This window comes from Nuphar pumila, chromosome 6 (assembly GCF_984573655.1).
Source record: "Nuphar pumila chromosome 6, dmNupPumi1.hap1.1, whole genome shotgun sequence".
NCBI classification, from domain to species: domain Eukaryota; kingdom Viridiplantae; phylum Streptophyta; class Magnoliopsida; order Nymphaeales; family Nymphaeaceae; genus Nuphar; species Nuphar pumila.
Genome location: NC_143254.1, coordinates 117640159 through 117661955, shown reverse-complemented (window position 1 = coordinate 117661955; position 21797 = coordinate 117640159). Strand labels below are relative to the sequence as shown.

At 39.9% G+C, this 21797-nt stretch overlaps 2 pseudogenes across 1 annotated transcript; one reads left to right on the top strand and one right to left on the bottom strand.

The window, feature by feature from the left end:
* Positions 1-3221: 3221 nt before the first annotated feature.
* Positions 3222-5077, top strand: LOC149835876 (aldehyde oxidase GLOX pseudogene; annotated as a pseudogene). The gene has a single exon (XR_016432663.1). The product of XR_016432663.1 is annotated as an aldehyde oxidase GLOX pseudogene (transcript).
* A 14327-nt stretch (positions 5078-19404) lies between these two features.
* LOC149835875 (NAC domain-containing protein 37 pseudogene) lies at positions 19405-21540 on the bottom strand (annotated as a pseudogene).
* Positions 21541-21797: the final 257 nt, after the last annotated feature.

Genomic DNA, 21797 nt, shown 5'->3' with positions numbered 1-21797 from the left:
TTACAGAGATAAAACTGTGGCGTAAAGTTTTATGTTGCTCACTAAAGGAGTATATCCAACTTGGTCCTTGTGGGAAAGGACGTGCACATGTGGGTTTTGAACTCATGACATCCCCTCAGCTTTGCGACATTAATGAGTTGCTTTTATTAGACGAGGGGCCATGAGTTGCTCTTATTAAACACAAAGATTTTCTTATGGCTTTGTTGCACTCCGTGTTCAAACAGAGAGAATAAGATCATGTCCAAGCTTGGACAGAAAACTGTCCAACGTACCTTGGATGCTGTACATTATCAAAATGAACGGCATCCAAGAACCTTCAAAAGCTTCTTGTTTTGAACTAATCTCAGCCGTCCATTTTTCTAGAAGGGATGATGTTCATCTAGCTAGAAAGTGAACGGCATTGAAATTTTTTTAGAGACCTATCTAAGTAGGGACTATCCTTTTTCACAACTTTTGGGTGCCCTTCATCTTGATGATGGACAGGATCTAAGGTACCTTTGGCAGTTTTCTGTCCAAGGGACCCCGCCCCAAGAACCTATGTGGGGGCGTCGGCTTGCACAAAAAGGTGACACCCATGGGAATCGATCCCTTGACTGCCCATCCCACTATCCACCCCATGGGCGGTGGGCATTATATTGTTGGCTGCCAAGGATTTTAATGGAAACAAAATGAAAGAAGCCACTGTTATTCCTTCCAAGCCTCGAAATTGGCAAAAATTGTGAGCCCCATGGTGCTGAACCTTATAGATATGTTTTGACAGAGTGGATTATAGCATCACGAGATGAATACGAAAGCCATGTGCACCACAGCACCACGACAAAATGTCTGAGCATCCCTTTTTGTCCGAGATGCTTTAATGATGATGCATGGTATTGTGAGTCTGCTTCATCGAAGTTGATTAAGGACAACATTATCATCCATGATGATGATGATGTTGTAATGACGATGACGATAGGCCTGGTGATGGACAATTGGGAAATGCCACGGAATGTCCATCATAAGTTGGAAATTTTAATTACAAGTAAAAAAACCTACTCTTTGGAAAATCCCAAACATAAAAAGCAGCATTTTCCGAAAGTTGCATGAGAAACTTGTGCAAAATTCACCGGAAACAGGCCTCCCATCGAGAAAGAAACTTGTTTGCCATCACAAGAGAAGCTTACTTACTGGGAAAATATTTCTTATGTGTTTCTCATGCATTTTTACTTAAAAAATTCTTTTATCTATAAAAATAAAAGTCGAGACATGTTTTATTTAAATCTTTTAATACTTTTTTGAGGAGGAAGTAAAACTATTTGTTTAAAAAAAATACAGATTTTTGGATGTTACAAAATGCAATATGATAGGTGAAATAGATAATTAATGCAACTTCACTATTTTTACCTTATTTCATAAATCTATTAATCTATCTAAACCTAAAAGCCTTATGTTACATTTAAATATTTTATTCTAAACCTTGATGTCCTATGTTACATTTAAATATTTTATTTATGATATTTTTGTTTGATTAAAAGTAACTAAAATTATATACTCATTAATCTGAAATATAAAGATGTCTGATTTTTTTATAATTCTAATCATATTTAACAAGAAACAAAGTGGATACGAGAAGCGATGCATGAAGAGAAGTAGGGAAGAAAGTGTTAAAAAATAATATAAAGAGGGAAGCAGAAAGCAATCTTAAAGCGATTACGCAAGCTCATAAAAAATGAAAAGGAAACATATTAAAATCAGTATGAAGCATGGGCAGAAATAAATAAGAAATGACATAACACAAGTATGAAAATAGTATAAAACCAACACATGAGCTTGTTATAAAAAAAATTGGGGAAAGATAATCGAAACTGATAAAAAGCTCGAGGAAAATGTTAAGAAAGTGAAAGGGAATCAAATTAAGAAATGAGGAGGAAGTAGATTTTTCACTAAAAGAATCGAGTTTTTCATATTTTGGAAGAGGGTTTCCCAAAGCTTTCCCTGTTTTCAGGGAAGCCAAGAGTTTTTCACTTTCGAAACGATCATGCCCATGTATCAAGAAGCTTTAGGTAACTATGGTTCTAATCAATGTATTTCATGTATTTTTTGAGGAAAATATATTTCATATACTTTTAAATTAATATATTTCTTCTTAATTAGTTATTATAATGTTAAACAAGTTTGTGTGAACTTGTGATATTTTTCATAGATATAACCATATTTGTATATTTTATCCCATTTTATATGAAGTTATAAACTTATAAAGGTCGCATTTCCTGTTTCTGTTTCCCTTCTTGGCAACTTGGTCCAAAATCATCAATTTGAGTTATGATTTGGTCTCACGAATGTCATCAACATGGCAGGCCCATGGGATGCCATATATGATCCATCATACCGAGATCATCATGCTTTCCAACTATCTTTTTTCTTTGAGGAATAATCATGCTTTCCAACTATCAACCAGAGGCATCATCAATTAATGAAAGCAAGTTTATGGAGACCTGCAAGTTTTAGTTTTAGGTCTAAAGGTATTTCATAACGTGAGTACAATGGAACTCAAATAAAAAATCAGAAAAACAGAGTCCACCAAGACTTAAATGCAGCCTAATGGACCATTTATGACGCCTCTGATCCCTTGCAAACAACCATAAACTTTACGGCCACATTTTGTTCTTTTAAGATGAAAAAGTTCAAAAAGGATAAAAGAAATCGCCACCAATTCCTTTGTGCTCATCCAAGAAATCCACACGCCGCGCTTTCACATGCACACTTTGATCTCTAGAATATATCCAAAATCGTCTTTCCCATGTTGTGCTCTACCGAGAGAGAGAGAGAGAATTTTTGAACAGTGCAAACTAAACTCTCTATAAGGGCAGATCAGGTCATATTCAATCACCACCTCCTCATCTCACTTGGGAACTGTGAGAAATTGGGGCCATCCACATTTCCATCTTGTGAGGTGTAGTGGGGATTGAATCGGTTTTATTTAATATGACCTGATCTGTCTGTCCCCACTCCCTCTAAAGCATCTAGTTTTAGTGTGAAAGTGACAAAATGAGAGAGAGATTAGTGCAGCAAATATTTTTCTGAAGCCACAATGAAACCCAAACTCCATCCTGGCATGATCACGAGCAGCAAATCTTTCTATGAAGCCACAATGCAACCCAAACTCCATCCTGGCATGATCACGGGCCAACTATTCCATCTTTAAATACCAACCCCCACACTCCAATCACACACACGGACACACAAAATTTCGGCCAGGATTGCACTAAAACACAAGGCAAGAAGGAAAAGCTAATCAACCAAGATGGGGATAAGAGTAGTACAAGTACGAATGGTGACTGTAGCAGCAGCAGTGATCTCACAGCTCTTGCTTCTGTCCCTCTCCCCACACACCACACTCGCGCTCCACCGGAATCTGAACCTTCATGCTTCCATCTCCGGTGGCATCAGCGGCGGCCAATGGGAGCTCCTCCAAAGGAGTATCGGCGTCTCCGCCATGCACATGACCCTCCTCCACAACGACTGCGTCGTCATCTTTGATCGAACCAGCTCCGGCCCCTCTAACATCTCCTTCCCCAACTGCATCATCACCACCACCACCGATTGCACTGCGCACTCCGTCGAGTACAACGTCGCCACCAACTCTGTCCGTCCGATCACCATCCTCTCCGATACATGGTGCTCCTCCGGCGCCACCGCATCGGACGGTACTCTCGTCCAGACCGGCGGTTGGACCACCGGCGAGCGTGTCGTTCGCCAATTCCGGCCATGCGATGATGGGAATTGTGATTGGGAAGAGATCGTCGACGGCCTCGCTGGTCCGAGGTGGTACGCTTCCAACCAACTTTTGCCGGATGGCCGCCAGATCATCATCGGCGGTCGCCGGCAATTCACTTACGAATTCTACCCAAAGGACAGCACCAATCCTGGAACCATCTTTCTCCCATTCATTCGTGAAACATTCAATTATTTATCAGAAGACAATCTCTATCCTTTCCTTCATTTGCTGCCTGATGGCAATCTCTTCATCTTCGCTAACAACAAATCAATTGTCTTCGATTATCTGAAAAACATTGTCACAAAGAGATTTCCAGTGATGCCAGGCGGCGGGTCACGGAACTATCCAAGCACTGGGTCCTCAGTACTCCTCCCATTGGTGCTGAATTCAGATCTGGCGCAGATCAAGGTGGAGGTTTTAGTATGCGGGGGCGCGCCGGTCGGATCATATTTTCAGGCCCGCTACAAGGCGACATTCATTGACGCGCTTTCGACGTGCGGCCGGATGACGGTCACCGACCCAGCGCCAGAGTGGTCTATGGAGATGATGCCAATGCCGAGAGTGATGAGCGACATGGTGCTACTCCCTACCGGTGACGTCCTCATAATCAACGGCGGATCATCGGGGACCGCCGGGTGGGAGTTCGGCCGGAACCCGGTGCTTTCTCCAGTCATCTACCGAACTTCGCAGCCACCCGGTTCACGATTCGCTGTGCAGACCCCAACGACGATCCCGCGAATGTACCATTCAACGGCAGTGCTGCTGCGGGATGGCCGGGTATTGGTGGGAGGGAGCAATGCCCACCGGAATTACACCTTCACCGGCGTGCTGTTCCCGACCGAGCTCAGCCTAGAGCGGTTCTCACCAGACTACTGCTTGTCGGCGTCACGGCCAGCGATACTATTGCCAGCTTCACAGACGTGGCTCGGGTACAGGCAGAGCATCACCGTGAGGTTCTCCATTGCCGGAGTGAATGCGAGCGAATCTGTGGTGTTTGTGAGCATGGTGGCGCCTTCCTTCAACACACACTCCTTCTCCATGAACCAGAGGATGCTGGTGCTGCAGAGGAGTGGGGGAGTGACCTCGGCTGGCGTCGCGAGCTCGGGTTCCGTCTATGAGGTGGCAGTCTTGGCTCCACCATCGCCGAGGGTGGCGCCGGCTGGGTACTACCTTCTGTTCGTGGTGATGGGGGAGGTGGTTAGTGAAGGGATATGGGTGCACATACAGTGAGTGATCCAATGGAGCCTAAAGGCTCCAAATAATTACAATCAATACATCAGAATTGTTCAGATGAAATGAAAAACAGATCACTTATTACACTGTCTTCTTTCTTCCCCTCTATGTGAATTTCTTTTGCTTTGCTGTTTCTCTTGCACAATTCTTTCTTGGTTGGTTATCGACGAAGCAGGTTATATAAACTGTTGCACAGAGTAGCGACAAAAAAAATTTGTCTCAACATCCACCACTAATTAGCGATGGAAACATTTTGTCTCAAACTCTGTCACAACTTCACGAAGAATGAGTGACAAAATTTTTCTATCGCTACTCTGTCACTAATTTGTGTCGGCATTTAAGACAGAATATTGTCGTCGTTAATCCATCGCTAATTTTTTATGTAAAACGGTCCATCTAGGGCATAAAATTCTCTTCTCCCCTTGCTCTCTCTCTCTCCCCTCTTTCATTGGTTGCCCCCGCGCTGCTCGCCTTCTTCACCCCCACTCTCTAGTGACCCACCATCCGACAGCTCCCTCTGGAGATCTCGCCTGCTACCTCTCGTTCTCCTCCCTCGCTCGTTCCCCCTATGTCGCCCCTTTCCCTCGGGTGAGCCCTCTCTCCCGCTCGTCGTATTCTGGCTAGCCAACACAGGTGACCCCCACTCTGTATCTGGCTCTCTCAAGTGAACTCTTCCCCCCCCCCCCTCTGCCCCGCCCCTCTACGTTGTCTTCTTCTTCACGTCTTACTTCTTCTTCTCTGATCGTTTGCGGCAAAGGGAAGGGCGTCACTGACCACCCCCCTCGCTCAGCCCCTCCCTGTTTTCCCTCTCCTTTGGCACGGGTTGGAGGGCATTGGCCCTCCGGCCTCCCTTTTCTCCCCCCCCCCCCCCCCCCCCCCCACACACACACACACACAAACACACACACCGTCAGGATCGGGTTGGGATCGACCAGGTTGTCGAGCCCACCCCAGTTGTGGGGCCCCTCGCTTGCCCTGGGTCAGGCTCAGGCACGCCCACCCCCCTCACTTTCTCCCTCTTCTCGTTTGGTAGTGGAGGGGCTTGGCCCCCTCCCTATTTTTCCTCTTTTTTGGCACCGCCTCCCTTCTCCCCCCCCCCCCCCCCCCCCCCTGTTTGGCAAGGTTGGGCTCGACCAGGTTGTCGAGCCCACCCCAGCTCTAGGCCCCCTCGCTTGCTCTTGGTCGGGCTCAGTCAAGCCCCCCCCCCCCCCCCCCCCACCCCGCTTTCTCCCTCTTCTTGTTTCACAGGGGAGGGGCTCACCCCCCTCCCTGTTTTCCCTCTCTTTTGGCACCGTCCAGAGGGCATTGGCCCTTCGGCTTCATTTTTCTCTCCCCCGTTTGGCAAGGTCACAGTCTGGTTCCCAAATCCACCCCAACTCTTGGATTTGGGTACATGTTTTAGAATGTTACTCATATTGTATAATAAGAATCTAAATGTTAAAAATTGTATTATATTGTCTATATAAATGTGCATTACAGGTGCGTAGCGGAGCAAAATGCGCGATGCTAATGCTAAGCTTCGCATGTGGCTTAAAATGCTATGCGAAAAAAAACAAAAAAATACAAATGCAAAAGCATGCAAATCGGGTAAATACCTGTGGTAAGTGATGCAAGTGCATCACATGTTATTTACTTTCTTGGCAACACTTTCCTGCTCACACACTCACTTAGTTGTAGATATCTAAGACTATTTTGTTGGAGTTTTGAGATCATGTTGAGCATGATTTGAATATATGAGAATAGAAGTGCTCTTATTTTTGTAGTTCGGATTCCATAATAGTCATGGTTGTAGTTAGCGGGATATTTGAGTATGTTTGCTGCAAGTACATGTTTGACATTGTTGTGATATGAATGATTGAATATATTGCAATGTTTGACACAACTATCCATGCTTGCATGAAGTTATTTTCGATTTGATTATGCATTTTATGTGAAATTGTATCATAAAAACATACTTAAAATAAATGTATCATGTTTGTGAATGTGATTTCACATTTCTAAATATTTTTATGATGTGTGTAAATATGATATGATGGTGTTACACACAAAAATATTGAATTATCAATGCATGCATAATAGTTCATCAAATTGCATTTTATGTTAAGCATGTTTATGGTAGAGATGAGAAAAAAAATTATGCATTAACTGAAACAAAAAAAATGCTCACCAACAATCACCAAACAAGAATTTCTAACAGATTTATAAACCACAACAAAGTGTTAACCAACTCAACACAAGCAACAAGCAAAATAAAGACTTTATGACCTACAATATGCAAATTATAGCAAACCAATAAGGAGAAATCAATCATTTCATTTTCATTAACTTGGAAAAATAGAACCTACTTTGTAATTTCATCTGAATATGTGAAAAACTACTTTTGCTTGACAGTAATTTTCTTGAAGGTAAATGACATCATATATATATATATATCAAATCATTACATCCATCATCAATGCATGATAAATTAAATATTTTCTTAATCATAGCATTATTATGATTCTCTTTTAACTGGTTAAGATAATATCTGTAATATCATAGGATAAAATAGTTGTAAACCATGAATGGATGTACCGTAAGATAGTTGATAATGAGGTGTCGCTTGAATATATGGATGGTGTTGACAGTTTTATTGAATTTACAATAATAAGTGTCAGTACAGTAGATCCCACCACTCGGATCAGGTGCCCTGCACGATGTGTAAGAACAGTCGATTTATAGAACCTCATAGCGTTAGACATCACCTAAACAAGAAGGGTTTTGTTAGTGGTTATCAAAATTGGATGCTTCATAGTGAAGAAATTTAGAATAATTTTGATGCACGGGTGAATATGGTGCACGATAATTCATATATGGATTTGATATTTGATGTTGTAGGAACAAAACTGGGTTCTACTATGGGTCCTAGTGATCTACCAACTAGGGCAGAAGAAGAAGCAACAAATGATGCAACTAGTAGATTTTATGACTTACTTAAAGATGCAGATGAGCCACTGTGGAATGGTTGCGAGAGTCACACTATCTTGTCTGCAGTTCTTCAACTACTGAATTTGAAGTCAGAGTATAATTTGAGTCAATCATGTTTTGACCGTCTGTGCTCAATTGTGAAGAGTATGTTGCTCAAAGATGAGAAATCACCATAAAATTTCTACCGTGCGAAGGTTATGGTCAACGCTCTAGGTATTTGGTATCAAAAGATTGATACTTGTCCAAATCACTATATGCTATATTTCAAAGATTAAGAAAATAGCAGATCATGTTTGTCATGTGAGCATCCTCGGTTCAAGCCAAAGACAAAGGGCAATGCTAGCACAAGGTCAAAAGAAGTGCCATACAAGTCACTTCGCTAGTTCTTTCTCACCTCTATATTGCATCGACTGTATTTGTCTTCGAGGACAGCTAAACACATGAGATGTCATGCAAATAAAGTTTGACATGATGAAGACAAGATCACACATTTTGTTGATGCGGAAGCTTGAAAGCACTTTGATTGTACTCATCAAATCTTTGCAATGAAAGTGAGAAATGTTAGGCTCAGTTTATGTACAGATGAATTTAATTCATTTGGGGGTAGATCAACTACATACTCGTGTTGGTCGGTATTTGTCACCCTATACAACCTTCTTCTAAGCTTGTGTATGAAGCGTCAAAATCTTTTCTTGTCTCTATTGATCCCTGGTCCGACGTCTCCGAGCCAAAATATTGATATATATTTAAGGCCATTGATTAATGAACTCAAAATATTGTGAGATGATGGTGTTCTCACGTACGATGCCCACAAAAAATAAAACTTCAATATGAAGGTTGTTGTTCTATGAACAATTAGTGACTTTCCTGCATATGGTATGTTATTTGGTTAGAGCACACATGAGAGGTTGGCATGTCCGTACTGCATAGAGGATACAAAATCTTTTAGATTGACGCATGAAAGAAAGTTGTGTTGGTTTGATTATCACCGTCGATTTCTACCCAATGACCATCCGTTCTGACGATAAAAGAATGTGTTTCGAGTGGGCACAACTAAAATATAAGGTACACCTATACGGTTGTCTGACATAGAGATTTTAAGACAATTATGATACTTTTCATATAGACTAACAGATGCTTGTAGTGCGATGCCCTTCCTTGGATTTGAAAAGGATCACAATTGGACAAAGAAATCTATTTTTTAAGAACTACCATATTGGCTGACCTTATTGATACGACAAAATTTCGATGTGATGCATGTGGAGAAAAATGTGTTTGATGATGTGTTTAATACGGTAATGAATGTCAAAGGAAAAATGAAGGATAATTCGAAGGCCCGTATAGATTTAAAAATAATATATAAAATACCAGAATTGGAACTCCAAGAGTATAATGACAAAGTACTGAAACCAAAGGCAAGGCACAAACTTAGACCAGATCAAGTAAAACAAGTACGATAGTGGTTGAGATAATTGAGATTTCTAGATGGATATGTCTCTAACATTGCTCAGGCTATGAAAATAGATGAAGGATAATTATATGGGTTGAAAAGCCATGATTGTCATGTCATCATGCAACGGTTGATTCTCCTTGTATTTCATGATATGTTAGACACACCAATATGGGGGTATTATTTGAGTTGAGTCAGTTTTTTAGAATATTGTGTGCATTGAAAGTTGTAGTAACTGAGGTAAAGAATTTTGAGGATTCTTTCGTCACTACTATTGGTCAGCTAGAAAAGATATTTCTGTCAGTATTTTTTAATGTTATGAAACATGTGATCATACACTTGCCATATGAACTTAGGGTTGGTGGTCTTGTGCAATATCGGAGGATGTACCTATTTGAAAGGTATATTTTTATTTATATTTTTTTTCTCTAATGCTATTGAGAATTTATTATATTACGAGATGTATATTGTTGACATATACATGTTTGACCTCAAAAAAAGGGTTCAGAATAAAGCAAGAGTAGAGGGTTCAAATTATGAGGCGCACACTTTAGAAGAGATTTTAAATTTCTCATCTCTGTACTTTGAGCCTCGCATTCTAACATGTTATACTTGCTCACCTCATAATGATGATGGAGAATAAGTTATTGTGGTTGACAAACTATCGATATTTAAACCATTTGAGAATGCCTTTGTCAGTTGTCAGTCAAGACTCTTGGAAGATCGAGAGCAAGACGCAGTACAAATCTATATCTTTTTTAATTGCTTAGAGATCAACCCCTACATCGAGTAAGTATACATAATATGCTATACTAAGTTATTTGCGTACATGATTCGGTAATATAAGTATTTGTTAAGTACAAACAATTTGATCTGAAGTTGCGAAAAGAACTTTCACATCTCACTGATTCAGAAGTACAAAAAGAACGTGAAAATAAGTTTAGGGCATGATTGAAAGAGTTAGTAAGGATGATGACATGCATTCATTCCGTGTAAACAACAATATGTTACTTAATTGGTCATGTTTACAGTCATTGTTTATGCTTGTAGGTTCACTATGGTTATGTTAATGGCCAAAGAATATGTGATTTACAAAATGGTTCGACCAAAGTTGTGCAATGTTACAACGAGTATATCATAAAATGGTTATCGATTTCATACAAAAGACTATGATGTAAATAAGTCAACGATGAATAGTGGCATGTGGGTCAAGGGTAGCAATTATGATGAAAATAAACTTAACTACTATGGTGTTATTGAAGAAATAATGGAGTTGACTTACTTAGGTATAAATAACACAGTAACTTTATTCAAGTGTCATTGGTTTGATCCCACAACAACAAGAGTTGATAAAGCCTCAAGCATTGTGAAGGTGAATCATAAATCAATGTTTGGAACATATGAATCATTCATATTAGCATTGCAAGCTCAATAAGTTTACTATACTTCATATCTAAATACAAGGAAGTCAGATAGAAATAAATGGTGGGCAGTTTGCAAGGTGAAGTCTAAACTATACCCAGAGTATGATCAATTACATGAAGACAAGATTGTTGAAGAGGGTGATTACTATCAATCAGATGATATGTATGACTTCTCTTATAGTCACGATGTCACACATGGTCTGCATGTCACATCTCCATTGTTTGATGGCATGCGCATAAAAGAATGTGATCCAAATGATATACCAAGTGGATGACCGCCCAAAAAAGAAAGAGACGAAGAGGTGGAGGAGGAAGAAGAAGAATATGAAAGTCAAACAAGTGATGAGGAAGCATACTCGAGCTAGTGAAATACATCTTGTAATACATACCACATCATTTTCTCATATGCACCATCTACATGCACAATATATCTTGCATATCATGTTGCATTCCAAGCATACTTAGCATGTACATGCACAGTTCATGCATAGTTATAAAACGGATTAATGTAGGACCTTTAAATCTTTACATTTCATATATATGTCATGTTTATGCTAAGATCAAGAGTTATGTAACTGATCCAAATAATATTTTTATTTGTTAAAATATGGTTTATGGAGGTCATAATGGTTGAGCACTCAGTGGTCGAGGACCAAGTGGAGGTTGTAGGATAACATTAGGTAGATGTCTTTATGTTATATTTAAATATAGGCATTCATTATATTTTTGCTTATATGTTAATATAAAAATTGTTACTTGTTAATCATCTTTATAGGATCTCAACTCAGTGATAGTCAGTCTCAACCTTCATCTTCACTAGAACACATATATGCATGATTGAATCACTATAAAAAAAAATTGACAGCATTAGAACATATATATGCATGATTGAATCACTATGATTTTTTTTTTTTACAACCTTAGAACACATGTATGCATGATTGAATCACTATGTAATTTTTTTGACAACCTTACAACACATATATGCATGATCGAATCACTATGAACTTTTATTAACAGCCTTAGAACACATATATGCATGATTGAATCACTATGAAATTTATTTGACAACCTTAAAAAATATATATGCATGCTTGAATCACTATAACATTTTTTTGACAACCTTAGAACACATATCCGCATGATTGAATCACTATAAATTTTTTTTGTCAGCCTTAGAACAAATATATAAATGATTGAATTAGTATGAAAATTTTTTGACAGCCTTAGAACACATATACGCATGATTGAATCACTATAAATTTTTTTTGACAACCTTAGAACACATATATGCATGATTGAAGCACTATAAAAACTTTTTGACTACCTTGTAACACATATAGGCATGATTGAATCATTATGAAAGTTTTTTGACAACCTTAGAACTCATATAAGCATGATTTCATCACTATGAATTTTTTTTGACAACCTTTGAATTTCGTTGATGTCCTTTACTTTATTGCTAGTTTATGTATCATTCAGCCATGTTACTTTGATTGCCTTAGATTAGGTGCATTGCATATAATTTATTTCATTATATTTTGTTTATCAATACTAACATTTTGGTTCTCTTGTAGGATGCTAGAGATGATCAGCGTAGAGGAGCTGATGGAGGCATGGATAGAGGGGCAGATTGAGACAATGAAGAGGATGATGCTCTAAATCTTAGCGAGGATTAGCTTCATGTGTTGAATTTCTTTCACGTACTTGTTGTTTGAAATGAAACTCTTTATATATGTTCACTTGTAACTAATTGGAACTTGGCAAGGATTATACTAGGTTGTTAAATTTGTTTCACTTATAACTTATGTTAAATTTGTTTCACCTACTTTGTATATGTATTTTTTATGTGTACTTTTGTTTTTTATACACATGTTATATAAATTGTATAACGAGAAATTTTTTCTCAATATTTATATTTGAAACAAAATTGTTTTATTTTTTAAAAAATTTGTGATGGGTTAGCGACAATATTACCTATCGCTAATATTCAACGATAGATTTTATGAAGAAATTCAATCATAAAATGGCGGCGGTATTTAGTGATGAATAATATTCGGTCGCCAATTTAGCGACGGATTAGGGATGGATATTTATCTGTCTAAAAAACTGAAACAATCGATATTTTGCGACAGAATGTAATCCATCACGAAGCCATCGCTAAATGGGTGACTAATATTAGAGAAGGATACGTATTCATTGTTAAATTTTAGCGACGGATATGTATCTATCGCAAACCAAATCAGTGCTTATTTAGCGATGGGTCATGACATTCGTTAATCCATCGCGAATTAGCGACGAAAGTAGCAACATATTAGTTCTAATGCTAATTAGCGACCAAGAAATTGCGACGAACGCTATTCATCGTTAAGCCATCACCAATAAGTCGCTAAACAATTCAGCAATAGATTTGCGACAGATTAGCGTCGGATAGCGTCCGTCGCTAATCCGTAGAATTCTTGTAGTGAGATGTGTAACCGTCCATGTATGGTTGTCTTCAACGGCATGAATTTCGGTCGCCATGGTTTCCTTCCAATGATCACACCCTATGGCTTGGGCAAAGGTCTAGGGTTCAGGGTTTTTTGTAAGGGCTACTAGAAAGGCATTGTGAGATAGAGAAAAAATATCATAAGTAATAAGAAAGAGTATACCTTATACCTTTCTGGTGAACACTCAGAGCGTCTGACTGGGACAAGCAAAATGCAGCATAGCATTTATAATTCTGAAGATGAGCAGGTGTAGCTCGTGCCCTGGAGGAGCACCGAACAGGGATAATGAAACTAGGAATTATCAAAGAAGGACTCAAAGTGTCTGAAGGTAAAGCTATAGGAGGTGATGGACTTGGATAAATTTGAGAAATCAATAAATTGGCCGGAGTATCAATCGTTGAGAGTGGATGGGATTCATCTAAAAGAAAATCAAAAGAGAAAATAGGTAAGACAACATCTCCAGAATTACATTGTGCACATGAAGCAGATTAGAAAGAAAAAACATGTTCATGAAAAATTGCATCTCTTCTAATGAAAATGGCATGAGAATCAAGATCATATAAACAGTAAGCAGCTTGATCATATGAATATCCAAGGAAGATACATTTTCTTGCTCTATTATCAAATTTGTTGGAGTGATGAATGTTGTGAGCATAACATAAGCATCAAAAAACTTTGAAGTGTTGGTAAGTAGGACTTTTATGAAATAAAATGTCGTGTGGGGTTTTTTCATGAAGGGTTGTGTTGGGAACACGATTTATGAGATATGCAATAGTCATAATACATTCCTCACGGAATTTTATAGGGAGATTGGCTTGAAAGCGCAAGGCTCGAGCTATCTTAAGAAGATCTCGGTGCTTGCGTTCCACCACTCCATTTTGTTGAGGGGTATATATACAACTGTATTGATGAAGTATACCTTGATTTTAAAAAAATATCTGCATATTGGTTAAAAAAATCACTTCCATTATCACTTCAAACATTTTGGATTTGAGTTTTAAATTGGGTTTTGATCATGAAAAAAAAAATCTTGAATAAGAGAAAATGTTTCAAATTTATAACGCATTAGGTATACCCAAGTAGAGCGAGAGTAATCATCTATGATGGTTAAAAAATAATGTGCATCAGATAGCGATGGAGTTTGATATCCTCCCCATAAATCAATATGAATGAATTCAAATGTTGATGTTTAAGTAATTGAATTATTCGAAAAAGGAAGGTGGAATTGTTTAGCCAAAGGACAAATTAAGCAAGAACCCCAAGGTGGTGATGACCACCCTCTGTCCAGTTCTGATTGGGTTTCTAGATCGATGATGACTACCCTCTCTCCGCTACCATCATGTTTGAGTATGCCCACAAGAGAACTAGGAGGGACATTCATCAATGTTGTCTTCACCATGTAGGGGTTCAAGATCCTTGCTAGGGGGATCGTTTCCATGGTGTTCAAGCACCATTACCCCGCACCTATCTATGTGGTTGACTATGTGAGCTCGACCATGCCCCAAACCGACTACGTGTGGAGGATCGTCCTTATGGTCGGTGATGTCTCGCCATCCAAGTAACCCCCCCACCCCCCATTTTCTCACATTTTTTATTCTATTTTTCTCATGTTACACAAACAAGTGAAAAAAAATCATTTAGAAAAGTTATCATATTAAAACTTCTCATAGGCAAAAATTTTCTTGCTTCCAAACATGCCCTAGATATGATTCATTTGGGAAAAAGAAAAGAAAAAAGAAAAACACACAAATATTTTTTCCATAGTACGGCTGGAAATGAGATGAGCTGCTCATGGCTGAGCTCATGCTCGGCTTGTAAAGAGCTTGTTTCAACTTATAAAATGAGCTCGGTGAGTTCGACAAAAACAGCAGGTATTCTGCAGGACTCGGCTTGCATCCGCTCATTAAGGAGTAATAAATATATTTTAAAATAAAAAAATGTAGTGTAAATTAAATTCTTAGGGTGTTTAGCTAGTAAACAATAGGTTTAAAGTTTAAATCCTATTTCTCTAAGTTTTGAATCAATGTATTTTTCTTAATGGGTCAGCTCGAGCTTGTCTCATTAGGTCTCGAGTTCAAATCCTACAACTCCTAGATTTGAAAACAAATTATTTTCATTGTAAACAAGCCAGCTTGAGGTTAATCTTGTTCGGGCTTTTGATACAGTTTGGCTCAGCCTGCTACAAGCACGAGCCAAGCTCACCTGTTCGGCTCATTTAACAACCATAATTGTAGTTCCATTTGATTTATAGCTCACCACCAATCCAACGGCTTGACCAGAGACATCATACCACCTTCATTGCCGCAAAAAAAAAGAGCATTTGTGGCGGCATTGTGTGCCAGTAAAGACATTTCTGGCAGCCTTCTTACGCCAATAAACCATACATTTCTTGTAGTGACTAGACAGCTTTTCTCTAATATATATTATTTCAAAAGAAACCAGACATCACTCCTCTTACTACACATAGTAAAGAAACGATAAGATTTTCCTCCACTTGGCTGTATACTTATGCTACCGCCCTATAAAAGTAAAGATACATGCTTTGTATCCTTTTGTGTCTTAGCTTCCAAGCATTTTTAAAACTTGAGTTTCAGTAGAAGCTAGACAGCTTAAAACTGATACTTCACTCTTGTGCATAAGGAAAAAGGAAAACAATTTGGGCAGATTCTTTTCTGGAAAGAAATTCGGACGGGTTCTATGGAACACATTCAAACATCAACCTTGTTTCTCAAAAGATGCATGAAAAAACTGAATGGTACTTGAACTATTGAATCACTTAAGTGCACATATGACAAACATGCTCCCTTGCACGCACGCACACATACACCTAGGGGAGTCAACGGTCGGGTTCGGTTTGGACCCAGGTGAAACCAGACCTGACCCCAATTTTTGAGTATAGTATCAGGTCCGGACCTGGGTCTAATAATCAGACCCACCATAAGAGAAACCATACTCAGGCCCGATAAGAACTACATGAACCAGACCCAGGCCATACCTGGTAAAACAATATTTTTTTATCATTTTTACATTAAAAAATTACAGGTCTTAATCAGAACTCGGTTCGGACCTGGGTCTGGTATAAAATTTCATAAACTATACCTGGTTCCATGTATTAATGAGACCTTTGGGTCCAAACCTAGGTCTTAATTGGGTCTTCTTATTTATCACCATACCCGGAGTAACTTATAGGGTTTGGTAGGGGTTGGGTCGACCGTTGATACCCCTACATAGACCAATGAATGCTATACTTGAAATATTGAGTCAAGCTGTGAACCTTGTTCATGCAACATACACATGCACGCTTGCACTGGCACCCAGTCATGTTGGTGTCTGCACGATCGGATGCCCAAATTTTCAATGCAAGCAATCACACCACATGGCTGAAGAAAAAGAAAAATTATGGAACTTTTTCAAAGAAGTTATCGATATTAATGTTTTTTTATGGCGAGGAATCCTTGCCTAGAACCAGCAGATCACTTAATGGGTTCTCCATCCTGCCAGGTGAACCCTAGGTGGGGTCACCACGTTCAAGCCCTTACAGAGCCCACCAGTTATATATATTAATGGTAAATACCAGATTTTGACTACTGGCAAATAGATATACTTCCTTGCATCCCATATGATTTTTGAAATCAGATTCCATCTCACACAGTATGGATAATGTAATTTCAGATCACAGTAGGTGAGTAAAATGGGCCCTACTGTGATTTTGAATCTCATTGACTCCTATTTCTCATGTTTGCATGCACCTGAGAAATTAGGTAAATGATCAGTATCGCTCTCTCACGACCCGTTTGGAGAGCAGAAATGGTCATAGGAGAAAGATTTTTTTGGAAAGAAAGTCATAGGAGAAGTGAGTTAAATAACTCCTGATGTGATTTTGAATCTCGCTGTCACATTTTCTCATGTTTGCTTGAAAAAGTGAGTCTAGTTGTCTCACGATTGGCGAGAATGATTCTCATTTAGGGCCAAGTAAACGTGCCGAAAATGTCATGCAGAATCTCTCTCTCTCTCTCTCTCTCTCTCTCTCTCTCTCTCTCTCTCTCTCTCTCTCTCAATGTCATTGCTGAGGGTCTCGTGGTGTTGCTCAAGCGTGCTGCGGAGAAGCGCCTGATAGATCCTCTAGATCTTCCGGATTTTTCGGACCATATTCTTATTTATGCTGATGATATGATTATTTTTGGGCGAGCAAACATGCAACAAATGCTTAGATTCAAGCTTATTCTCCAGTTCTTTCTTTCTCTTTCTGGGCTTTCCCTAAATGATAGCAAATGCTCTATTACTATGTTCAATGTTCAGTATCCTATGCTTGCAGCGAGTCAACGGCTTTTCAATTATGCAATCTCTGAGTTGTCGATGACGTATTTGGGCCTGCCGTTACAAGTGAAGCGTCTCTCTTCCGCTGCTTGGGCTCCAACTATTCAAAAAGTGAAAAACAAGCTTTTTTCGTGGCAGGCGTCTTATCTCTCCATTGCTGGCCGTTTGACTTTAATCAGACATGTTCTTTCTTCTATCCCTGAATTCTTCATGTCAATGTTCGTGATGCCTGTGGGCGTGGAGAAGCAAATTTATCGTTTAATGACGGATTTTCTTTGGTTTGGGTGTCAGCTTAAGAGTAAGCGTCATTTGGTTGGTTGGCGAACGTTGGTGTTACCTAAGCGTATGGCTGGCTTAGGTGTTTTTGCTCCAAGATAGAGGAGTATTGCTCTTGTGGCCAAGCAATGTTGGATGGCCCATCAACCAGGTTCTCCTTGTGCTAGTTTGCTTCATGCTAAATATGGTGCTCCTGATTTATCTAACTTTCGTCATGAAACCCGGGGGCTGGCGATCTTGCACTTGCGAAGCATGTGGCTGAGAGCCTTATCGTCCTTCAGAGATCAAATTGGGGATGCAGGTAATTATGATCAGTGGTTGCATTGGGCTATTGCACCAAATGGTGAGTTCCACACCCATAAAGTGTATAGATCGTTGCTCCCCCCAGGGGCAGATTGGTTCCCTGAGTGTGCGTTATGGGGTAAGGGCCCTACCCCAAGATCTCAGGTCTTGGCTTGGTTAATTTTGCATGATAGGGTTCAGACTCACAGTTATTTAAAGAAGTTGGGCTTTCAGTTCCCAAGTTGGTGTGTGCTGTGTCAAGCTGCTGAAGAAACTACTTTTCATTTATTCTGGTCCTGTCCAATCTTCGTGGCCCTATTTAATAGCACGTGGAGATCTCTGAACGTAATTGTTAAAGAGGAGTCTTTTGCGCTTGATCTGCTCCTAGGCCCTATTGAAATTAGACGTTACAAGCGGTGGAGACTGATCTGGAAGACATGGTTGCTTACTACTTGGTGGTTTGTTTGGATGACACGCAATGATGCTACTTTTCGTCAAATTCCGGTCATCCTTAACAATCTTGTCCATAAAATCTTGGTTGATGTATACGCGATTCTACGTATGCATCTTAGAGACCTCTCCTTCCGTCTGAACAACGTTCACTCATCGGGTGTTCCTTCTTATCCAGAGGATCCTGGTTGAGCTTGGTTTTGTTGTTTGTTGCTAGCTGGCTGTAGTTTCTTTTTCTTTTCCTTTTGCTTTTGTTTTTCTATATTTTAGTTTTGTTTTCTATTTTGTTGGGTTCATGGGTTCAACATTTTGTTGATCTTCATGAGTGATAATGTTGATCCTCTCTCTCTCTCACACACACACACACACATTTTTCTCATGTTTGCTTGAAAAAGTGAGTCTAGTTGTCTCACGATTGGAGAGAATCATTCTAATTTAGGGCCAAGTAAACGTGCCAAAAATGTCAAGCAGAATCTCTCTCTCTCTAGAGAGAGAGAGAGAGATCCCATGAAAGGGAAATGCGAAGTAGAAACGCATCAGACAATACCGGGTTCAAAGTCAAAGAACACAACCTAGTAAATCCAATCATAAGCTGTAAATTGATAGGTCCTTTGGATTCAGCAAGGAGAGAGAGAGAGAGAGAGAGACCATGCTCCTTAATTGGCTGCATACCATACCTCACACAGAATATATATCCTCCTTATCTACACAAGGAACCCCAAACTCGATCCAAAAAAAAAGACTCTCATAACCCCTTTCTCATTGATGAACAATCCCAACCTTATCAAATATGCACACATCAATATCGCAACCCAAATTCAGCAAGCCATGATCAAGTTCATGCTTTTTTTCCCTCACACCCTCCAAAAGCACCAACCCCAATTCCTTATTCTCATGATCAATTCCAAAATCACATCCCTCAACTTCACCCTCATATCTTTCTTCCTGTCTCAACTGTGAGGCAACAAACCTATCCAGTGCTCTCCAATCTGTCAACTTCTCGCTTCTCTCCACGCCTTCATTTGCTCCTCCACAACCAAACTGTGGGAAACCTTCAACTTCTGTCATGGAAAACAAGATGGGTCTGCTGTAGTTGATGTTTTTAACTTCAAGCTCTTGCTTACACACTAGAGGTGACCCTTGGCTTGAGAGGAAATCCAAAGAATCCAAGGCATTGTTAACGCCATTATGGTCTTCACAAAAGTAGCTCGAGTCCCATGCTTCGCTGGTTCTTGTTTGGCAGCTGGTTCGTTTCTTGAATGCTCTACAAACAACCCATCCTTCCTCCTGAGATACAATCCATTATCAATTTCAAATAACAAGAGATAAATAATCATGTATCTAGGCCCTGTGGTTGAGGTCCTCCTGGCAATGGGAGAGGGTTGAGAGTTTGTTTGTTTGTTTTTAAATGATGAAGTTTCCGGCCAAAGCGGGAAATCTCAGGCTGGGGTTATCGACACCCGAGCCCTTACGGAGCCCACCAATGAAAGGCACCCATACACCGGTGGGAGTCAAACCAAGGACAAAAGAGTTGGCACCTTCTCCCTAAGCCTGCTACTACTCAGGCGACCCATGGGGGTGTTGGGAGACGGTTGAGAGTTGGAAGGTCCTAAACATGTCAAGTTTGAACCAACAGAGGGCGTGCCCATGACTTTACAAGGAGTGTGATTGTGAGGACAATTTCATGCCTATATATCGTCATACGTGTCCACCTTGGGATCTCATCGTTGCAACTTTTTTTATCAAATCACTGGAATCTGACCTGTATGTTGTTGGATTTTCTGGCGATTAAAAAAAACGGCTATAAAAACAAACAAAACAATTATGACTTGAATTTTTTTTCTAAAAAACAGGATCCAAGGGTCAATTCCTATCAAATCAATCATGTTGAATCTATCTCAAGGTTCAGATCTGATGGGAACAAGTTGCAATAGTAGGATCCCATGGTTGGGTATGACATCTAGATATCATTCCCAATTTCATAGTCTCAAGGTTTACCACCCAGTGTAGCGCCCAATGTGGCTCGATCCTGAGTAGGTTCCTTGTCCTTGAGATAAAAGAAAAAAAAATAGTAGTGTGTTTGCCTGAGGGGGGGCATTTTCATCTGATTCTAGCCTGTACTCATGAATGATCCAGTCGCTCTTCTGGCCATTGGGAGCTCGGCCTTTGTAGAAGACGAGAGTCTTTCGCATGCCGATGAGCCCGAGCTTGCCATAAATGGCCTTGTCTCTGCCGGTGGCCTTCCAAAACCCGGCCATGGTTGCCCTGTTGGTCCTGGTTCCCGTTGGGTATTTCCTGTCCTTGTGGTTAAAAAAATACCACTCTGTTTGTTCTTCATACCCAATTCTACATCTTTCTGTTTCACAGACGCAAATAGGTTAATAAGAAACCACTATAAATCTGCATACGCAGGCAAGCATGGTGCTACTGCTTAACTATCGGTTTCGAGCAATCCCATCCCTCTGAGCCCCAGAGAGATCTAGAGAGAGAGAGAGAGGTGCAATTTTTCAAACTTTCAAGCATGCTCCAACTCATACGCACACAAAGGATCTCTCTCTCTCTCTCTCTCTCTCTCTCTCTCTCTCTCTCTCTCTCTCTCTCTCTCTCTCTCTCTGGGTGCGCCCATTATTTTGCTCTAGTTTCAGTGTTTTGGACGTGTTTGTGTACACTTTCATGTCATTTGTCTGTGTAAGAGACAGTGAGAGAGAGAAGGAGCTGTGTTGGGCTAGTACCTTGAAGATCCCATGGCTCTATCCTATAAAGGTCAATTTCTCTTATCACATCAAGGTCTATCTTCTGTGATGCAACTTTCTTCCTGAGGTAATAGCCAACCAACTCTTCATCTGTAGGGTGAAATCTGAACCCCGGTGGAACACAACACTCCGTTGTCTCCATCCTCCTGCAATGAAATCCCACACCACTCATCATACTAGAATCATTTGTAGGCCTAACACCATTCATCAAATGCCACACAAACAAACAACAGGAAAAAAAACCGAAGCCCTTCAAATCAGAGAGAGACTTTATGTGTATAACATACCGCTATCATCAAACCCAACACCCCAAGCATGAAAGCATCTAATGAGCGCCATTATTAATCTCAAAAGGAAAAACCCTGAAACTCTTTCAGTAGCAAAAAGAAACCATAGGGA